General features: G+C 42.1%; 1 protein-coding gene across 2 annotated transcripts in view; it reads left to right on the top strand.

Moving 5' to 3' along the window:
- The window catches only part of LOC112153989 (PH and SEC7 domain-containing protein 1), a 133,005-nt gene that overhangs the window by 26,916 nt on the left and 96,777 nt on the right, over nt 1–9,312 (top strand). The gene's annotated exons all lie outside the window — the stretch shown is intronic.

The following is a 9,312-nucleotide window of genomic DNA, read 5'->3' as shown; positions in this document are numbered from 1 at the left end:
TCACATCAATGGGTCTTTCGTTGGTTAGGTTGGCTGCCATGTAGAGAAAAGTTTGGAATTCTCCCCAGGTAAATATGCCATCTCCGCCAAGATTATGCAGGGCTCTTTTCAGTAGCCGGACGGCTGCTTCAGCTGCTCCGTTTCTGTGGGGTGAATCGGCAGGATGCATTTTCCAACTCCATTCAGTTCCATGCATGGCAGCTTCATTTTGAAGGTCTGACTTTTCCAACTGATCCAAGAACAGGTACAAGTTTTCAAGAGCTGGTTTTGCTCCTACAAAGTTGCTTCCAGGATCTGACCAGAGCTTTCTTGGGTGACCTCGGAGGGAGGTGAACCTCTTATAGGCTAACAGAAAACCCTCGGTCGACTGATCACTCACAACATCAGCATGAACAGCTCTAGAAGCCATACATGAGAAGATGATCCCCCACACCTTGAGTTTCACTCTTTTTCTCACTTCATCTTTCACTTCATAGGGTCCAAATAGATCGACTGTGGTGAACTCGAAGGGTTGTGCTTGATGTGTTCTCTCTGGAGGAAGATCAGCCATAATTTGTTGACATCTTTTGGCTTTGGTCTTTCTGCACTCCACACAGCTGTCAACCACTTTCTTAGCCAATCTTCTGCCTTTAACAACCCAGGCTCTTTTTCTCATCCTCATGAGCGTTCCAGCAATGTCTTCATGGTTTGCTTCGTGTGCTTCTCGAGCCAAGAGCGTTGACACCCAGGAGTTATATGGCAAAAGGGGAACTGCTGTCTTGTCCTCATCAAAGCTTTGTATTCTTCCACCACATACTTGAAGTCCTGTATCCTTATCCTTGTACACAACAAGTCTGTTCAGAGTGGTGTCTTCGAATCTCACCCCTTCTTGTGCAGCATGGAAGACGTCTCTGAGAGCATCTTGGTATTCTTCCACAGTAAGAGTTTGCATTTTTATTTCATTTTTCAATTCTTCTTTTGAGAGAACTTTGATTTGCTTCTTTTTTGGGTGCTTCAATGTTTGTTTCCATGTTTCAACAGCTTTCCAAAGCCAAGCAATAACTTTGACTAAACGCATGAAATTGCTGATTTTTGTCACATCTATAAGTTTTTTGATTGCTGCTCCAGCTGAAGTTCTGCGAACATGAACAGTATCTAGTTTGGGCTCAAATGACACTTTTTCTCGACCTCCTCGAACCATATCGTCGAACGTGTCTGTCTTGATTTTTGCCTGAGCTCTTGTGATGGCAGAAGAAAAAGATTTTCGTTGGAGTTTGTTAACTTCCTCTTTGGAACTGGCAGCAATTTCTTTGGCTGACTTTATTGGCCATTCTGTTAAAGGCTTCCTCAAAAATTGTGGTCCCCTCTGCCACTCAGAGTCCTCATGCAGGTCTTCAGGTCCAGTGCCTCTTGTTATACAGTCTGCAACATTGACATTTCCTGGTATCCACCACCAATCTTCTACAGGTACAGCCTTTTGGATTTCACCAACCCTGTTGGCGATGAAGGTTTGGTACCCATAACTGTTTCGTTGGATGGCTCCAAGAACAGTTTGACTGTCCACCAGGTGAAACCAAGTGTCCACGTTCATACGGCTGTGCTTTTCAACGTACTGTCTGAGTCGAGCTGCAAAGACAGCTCCACAGAGTTCGGCTTTAACTGGATCTCCCTTTTGGTCAATAGGAGTAAGCTTTGCTTTTGATTCAACAAGTCTGACTTGAACACCTTCGGTTGTTTCCCATCTGAAGTACACCACAGCGCCGTAACTTTTGTCGCTTCCATCAGAAAATGTTATTCCACAGGGGTTTCCAACCCAGCCTACTGGTGTGAGGCTCCTGTGGAACGTGATGCGACTGAGACGAATGTAATCTTCAAATAGCTGTATTGCTTCTTCCCTCAGGTGGTCGGAAAGGGGTTTGTCCCAGGTGTCTTTGGATTTAGCTCCACCTCCAATTTCTTGAAAGGCTTTTCTAACGAGAATCACCCCCTTTTGTTTGGTAGGTGTAACTAGACCGATTGGGTCATATAGACTTGCCACTTGGCTCAGTAACTCCCTTCTAGTTAAGGGGTTTGGAGTTTTACCTCTTACGTGCTCTTCCAGGAGATCTGGTTCAACTCTTATTTTACATCTTCTCTTCGAGAAATTGATGGCAGTCATTACATAAAGCTTGTCCTCTTTCACCAGGTAACCGACTCCAAGAGCTTTGTTCTCCTCTTCCTTCATCTGATTTGGTAGTATGAGGACTTTGTTTTCCTTTTTAGGTGGGAGAGGATCTGAAATTTCTGTTTGCCTCCCACTTTGGCCAGACCGGATCCATGGCTTGAGAAAAAACCCTCCTGCTTTCAGGATCTGTTCAACACCCTTTAAGTTTCCATCCAGGTTTTCCAAGGTGTTACTGGATGTCAAAATGTCATCAACATAGCTGTCTTTTTCAACAATTCGTCGTTCCTCTTCTAGGTTGGTGAAGATTTGAAGGTTTGCAGTTTCTCGCATAGCCAATTGAGCAATACACCCAGCTGGTCGATCGCCCATGTTCACTCTGGTGATGGCGTATTCACCAATTTCCTGTTCTTGGTCATCCCTCCAAAGGAAACGGTGAAGATGCATCTCTTTTTCTTCTAGCCACACGGAATTATACATCTTCTTGATGTCACCCAACGCTGCGTGTACTCCTCTTCTGAATCGTAGTAAAACTGCTCTTATGGGATTCAGAACATCTGGTCCTTTCAGTAAGAGGTCATTCATGCTCAACCCACTGAATTTCTGGCTACTGTTCCAGACCAGACGCACAGGAGTAGACATGGAATTCGGCTTTGGTGCGACTAGATGGCTCACATACCATACTGGTCCTTTCCAGGTGCTCAGATCTTCGTGTGTAAGTTGTTTTGCTGCTCCCCTCTTCACCATTTCATGGATTTGGGCGGCGTAAGTTTTCTTCCACTCAGGTTGTTTGTTAAGTTGCTTTTCTGTTTTCAGAAATGTTTGTTCGACTCCTTTCCTGTTGTTTGGAAGACATGATGGATTTACAGTCCAGGGGTAGGTTGCATCCCAGTGTGGTGAGTTGCTATGACAGTCTGATGTAACATAAGTGAGGCCTTGCTTTATAATTTCAAGTTCTTTTTCCTCCACTAGTGACATCTCTTTACCTCCAGGCTGACACTTGCCACACCGACAACCTCCACACTTTGGATCACAAGCAGCTCCAATACTCTCCCACGTCCACCAGTCCAGGAAGTTACTGGTAGTTGCTGCACACATATGCTGGAAAGATGCTTTTGAGTTGGTGACTTCATTGTATTTTACTGCAGCTGTTCTCATAGAACGAGCAAAATGTGTTTCAGACATGTGAGCTGTTATGTCAACATTCTCAAACAGGTCAGGGTGGGCTCCCCCTACAATTTTTCCAAGAGGACTGTCCCACAGGACAAGATCACCCACTATTTTGAGCCTTTGTGGGGACAGACGCCCTTCTCTGTGACTGATCAGCAGGTCAATGGTATTCGGTCTCTTCAGGTCTTCTGGCTCAATCTCGGGAAAGAATTTCCTTAGCTGCTCTATTGTTACAACTTGATGCACTTTTGCAATCTCATCGAGACCGTAGCATACCAGCTGATGTGCTTTTTCAGTGCCTTGAGGGGTTTTAGCTCTGATTTTTAGGAAGTATCTTCTTGACTTTACTTTTGTTGACATCCCTCCAACACCATGAAGAATCAGTGTAATCTTCTCACTTTCCAAGCCCAGTCTTTTGGCTGCTCTGTGAGTGATGTAGTTTGTATCAGAAGCCAGATCTATTAGAGTCCCAATTTTCTGACCTGCGTTGGCAGTAACTTCCAATAACATTAGGATAACAGGTAACTCTTTAACTTTGACTTCACTTTCCTCAACAAGGTTAGTCTTGTTTTTCGTAACTGCAGCAACATTTGAGAAGGCTCTTTTAAACTTTTCCACCATTTCAGGTGAAAGTCCAGAAATTAATTTTTCTTGCTCTTCTGTGAATGTTGATCTTTTCTTGATTTCTTTTCTACTTTTATCAGTTTCACTTCGTTCTGCTCCGTTTGGACAGAGAAAGAAATGATGATTTGAAGAACCATATTTACTGCAGTCTCTTTTTCTACAGAGGTAATTGGTTGTCAGGCATTCTTCATCCTCAGAGTGACACCCTAGACATTTTTGGCATGCTCCCAGTTTCTTTACTGCATTTGATTTCTCAGATGGGTTTAGTGCTTTAAACTGTTTACAGAAGAATAGTTTCTCTCTGTGTTTTCCGTCCCCACAAACCACACATCCACCATCCTTTCTGGTTGAGCGGGTGGAGGCAAGTTTTCGATCCGGTCTCCATTCTGACTTCTCTGATACTCCAAGCTGCTCCAACCTCTCAAAAATGTCCTCTTGAGTTTTCAGGAACTTGAGAAGACTGTCGAAGTGGTTGTCCGGCGTGACACCGTTTGCAGGATTAACCATGAAGACGAGCCAGTCCTTTTTCACAGTATCTGGCAGTTTACTTTCAAGGCTTTTGATCACGAGCGGGTTTTTGAGGGCTCCTGAATTTCCAAGCTCAGTGAGGTCAGCAAGAGCTTTTTCTACAGTCTGAATTAAATCAATGACTTTTCTAGGTTGGTTAGCCTTTACAATTGGTATCTTCTCTAGTTCTTCAATTATTTCCAGAGCAATGGTTGTTTTGTTGCCGTATCTGTTCTCCAATACTCTGAAGATGTCCTCTGCTGTGTTATAGATTGACAGGCGATGTTGACGGCAGATTTTATCATCTATGCTGTCCAGTAACTGGAGCCTCTTTACTTCCGGGGAGCCAGTTGGTTCTCCTTGTTTCTGTAAACTGTCCCAGTCTTTTCTCCAGCGATGAAAGCTTCTTTTGCAACCATGAAATCTTGGTAAGTTTGTTGGCTTTAGTTTAATGATTGGTGTTGTTTGCACATTTGCTAAACTTGCTGCTGCAGCCACTGCTTGGGATGTACGATTTTCTTCTGCAACAGTTTGCGCAGTGATGAACTCAGATTTTCTTGCCTCTAGTGTGTTGATCATAGTTTTCAACATTTTTACTCTGGTTTCAAAATCCCCTTTTTCAGCTGTTGGTATCCACAGCTCCCATGTTGTATGGCTTCGAATTGAATCTTGGACGAGCTTCAGCGCAAGCGTCAACCGTGCTTCATATCCAGCTTTGTTCACAGAAGTAACTGAGATAGCAGCAACATCATCACAGGCTCTCTCAGCTTCTTGAATAGTAACACTCATTTCCTCAAAACCATATCTTGTCCAGAGATTTTGTTGAACTACGTTTTTCACACTGTCAAACTTCGAATCACATTCACTCATTGTTTTTTCTAAATCTTCTTCTTGGCGCTTATCAAGTTCCCCGTCTTCAGAGTCTTCCAATTCAGCAAGTAGACCAGCTCTGTAGTCATCATTCGCTTCACTCACATTTCTTGCCTCCTCTGTGAGCCTTTTGAACTCCTCTTTTAGTTCATTTTCTCCCATGCTTCGGGCCCTTCTGCTCAGGTAGTTGGCTTGTTTAGTGAAAGCATTTTTTGCAATGGTGCTTTCTCGCTTTAGTTGTTTTAAGGTTTTTCCAAAAGCTTCTTCAGCCATTTTGTAGATTTGTTCTTGTGAACTCGTGTCCAGCGTCGACAGATGATTTTTCTGACTTATCAGCTTTGGTTTCACTGTCACACGTCGGTTTTCAACTGTCGAGTCAGGCAGGAGCTGGAGGAGACCAAAAGACTCGACAGAGATCACATGAGGGCTTGTTGATGGCTCCTGTGTCTCTTCTGACGGTCTTAGTGTCTGAGGCACATAACCCTGACCACTGTGCTCGAAAAGAAGTGATTAAACGCATAAGGAACCAAGGTTATTGGTCACCTTACTTGCAAGCAATGGTGGATGAGATCCTAAGTCAATGTGAAGTCTGTGCATTGCGAAATGTGAGAAAAGGTATTCAAACCCCGGCTGGACACATTCCAGTGCCGGAAGGTCCATTCAAACACTTAATCATAGACTATGTTGATATGCTCAAAACAGTGCAAGGAAAACGCTACATGGCGGTCATCATTATTATTTCCGTGTGGAAATAATTGACTGGATTTGGCACCTTCCGCCCATATTTCCCCCCAAAATGCATCTACTTCCTTTCCAAGGCCTGTTGCCCGCCCAGCTAATCCCATAAAGACCATCATCACAGTCAGGTCTTCTGTGAGGAGACGTGTTGGGAGGCAACCAAACATTCACAACCTTCGCCCACTAAAGGAGGCAACAAAGCCTGAGGAAGAAGCTATCATAACCAATAATCCACCACCATCTTTTAACATGGCCCTTTTTAACGTTCGGTCTCTCTCTAATAAGACTTTTATTGTAAATGATTTTATCTTGGATTATAACATTGATGCTCTCTTTTTAACTGAAACATGGCTGAGCATGGAAGCACCCACTGTTCTCACAGAGGCCTCTCCATCTGATTTTAGTTTTGTTTTTTCAACCAGGGAGGGCAAAAGGGGTGGTGGTACTGCATCCATAATGTCCAACTCCTTTGGAGTAAAGCACATTTCATTAGATCAGTACCCCAGCTTTGAACACCATGCCTTTGTTTTTAACAGCCCCCCAATTTTATGCATCACAGTATACAGACCACCAAAGCCGAACTCTGTTTTTATTGAGGAGTTTTCTGAGTTTTTAGCATCTGTCCACACTTCCTTTAACATGATTTTAATAACAGGTGACTTTAACCTTCACGTAGACCGGGAGTCGGACTATTGCGCCACTCAGTTTATGGATTTGTTAACTTCTCTGGATTTTAAACAACATGTCATGCAGCCGACTCACAACAGGGGGCACACTCTTGACCTTGTCATCAGTCATGGTTTACCCACTAGTGTGTCCTCTGTTGTGGATCTGGCTGTATCTGATCATTACTGTGTGCTTTTTACTATCACTGGTTTTAGAAAACTAGAGACCTCTGTGAGAACGGTGAGGAAACGCTACTTAACTCCTGAAGTGGTCGAAAATTTTATTTCATCTGTTCACTCCGTCCTTCCACTTGTCTTACCAGCCCCCTGCGATCTAATTTTAGAAAGTTTTAACAACAAATTAAGATCCAGTCTCGATTCTGTTGCTCCACTTAAAACAAAAAAGATTAATATTAAACCAACACCCCCTTGGAGAACAGCTGAAATTAAACAATTGAAGAGACAGTGCAGGGCCGCAGAAAGACAATGGAGAAAACACAAGCTTGAAATAAACTATCAGGTATTCCAAAATCTACAAAAACTATACAACCAAAAATTAAAACAGACAAGAAATTCATACTTCGCAAACATCATCTCCGAAAACAGAAGCAATCCTAAAGTTCTATTCAATACAGTCAAATCTTTAATCAACTCAGACAATAATAAAAACCCAATACCAGCTTCCCCTTCATTGTGTGAGGACTTTGCAGACCACTTCAGGAGTAAAATTGATTCTGTACGATCAAGCGTTTTAAATGACCAGAATAGCCTTTTTATGGAAAACGATGCCTTGATCTTACCTGAGGAAGCACTGGACAGTTTTGACCTGGTTGATGCTGCAACACTTGGTCGAGTTTTCTCCCAAGTTAATCCAACAACCTGTTTTTTAGATCCCATCCCCACATCACTATTTAAATCTTTTTACGGATCTTTTGAGAGCGAGATTTTAAATATCATAAATTGCTCTCTTCAAACAGGGGTTTTTCTTACTGCCTTTAAAACTGCAGTAGTGAAACCATTACTCAAGAAAACTAACTTAGATCCTATGGTTTTTAATAACTACAGACCAGTGTCCAACTTACCATTTTTAAGCAAGATTTTAGAAAAGCTTGTTTTTATTCAGTTAAATGTGTTTCTCTTAAATAACAACATCTTTGAGGAAAACCAGTCTGGTTTCAGAAAGAACCACAGCACCGAGACAGCCCTGATAAAAATCGTTAATGATATTAGGTGCGCCTTGGATTCAGGTCAGATCTCAGTGTTAGTTCTACTAGATCTAAGTGCTGCTTTTGACACTGTTGATCACCTGATCCTATTAAAGAGGCTCAAAAGTCTTGGCCTTTCAGGGACTGTTCTCCAGTGGTTCAGATCATATCTCATGGAGAGAAACTTTATGGTAAGCATGGACACTTACTTCTCTGGAGTACACAAAATTAAAAGTGGTGTTCCTCAAGGCTCAATCCTTGGCCCCTTGCTTTTTAACATCTACATGCTTCCTCTGGGGAATGTCATCAGGAGACACAACATCAGCTTTCACAGCTACGCTGATGACACCCAGCTGTACATATCCATGTCTCCTGATGACACAAGGCCAATAGAAACCCTTTTTAATTGTATTTTAGATGTGAAATTATGGATGGCAAAAAAATTTCTGCAGCTCAACCAGGAAAAAACAGAAATTTTAGTTATCGGTCCTGAAGCCAAGAGAGAGAAACAGTATTTGAAACTTAAAGAACTTTCATTAAGCTGTTCAGAAACAGTCAGAAACCTGGGCGTTACCTTTGACTCTAAGCTAACTTTTATTCCACATATTAAGCAGGTGATCAAGACTGGTTTTTATCATCTTAGAAATTTGGCTAGAGTCCGCCCAATTCTCTCTCTTGCAAACATGGAGACGCTGATGCATGCTTTTATTATCAGTAGACTTGATTACTGCAACGCCCTTCTAACTGGTCTTCCAAAAAGAAGCATCAAGAACCTTCAGCTTTTACAGAATTCTGCTGCAAGAGTTCTCACAAAAACCAGACAACGGGCCCACATCACTCCGATCTTAAAATCCCTGCATTGGCTCCCCATAAGCTTCAGGATTGATTTTAAGATCCTTTTAATGGTTTTTAAATGTCTTAACGGTCTTGGGCCTTCTTATTTGTCAGATCTTTTAGTTAAATATGAACCCTCGCGGACCCTGAGATCCTCTGGCACTAGTCTACTAATCATTCCACCTGTGAAAACCAAAACGCACAGAGAGGCATCTTTTCAGCATTACGGCCCTCGTTTGTGGAACAGTCTGCCAGAGAACCTGAGGGCCGCAGAGAACATAGATGCTTTTAAGAAAGGTCTTAAAACACATCTTTTTAACCATGCTTTTAGCTCATTTTATTGTTTTTATTTACTTTGTTTTTATTCATGTATCTATTTGATCATGTTTTATGATTTTATAGATCTTTTTAATAATTTATTTAAATAATCTTTAAGGTCATGTCTTATTGTTTTATTGTTTGCTGATTTTGCGAATATACTTAATTTTATTATTTTACCATTATTCTTTTTAATTTCCAGTGCCTCCTCAGCTGGTTCCTCTCCCTCTGGTCGCTGCTG

This window comes from Oryzias melastigma, linkage group LG19, assembly GCF_002922805.2.
Source record: "Oryzias melastigma strain HK-1 linkage group LG19, ASM292280v2, whole genome shotgun sequence".
In the NCBI taxonomy this organism is placed as follows: Eukaryota; Metazoa; Chordata; class Actinopteri; order Beloniformes; family Adrianichthyidae; genus Oryzias; species Oryzias melastigma.
The sequence above is the reverse complement of the archived record's forward strand: the minus strand, read 5'-3'. Positions and strand labels throughout refer to the sequence as shown.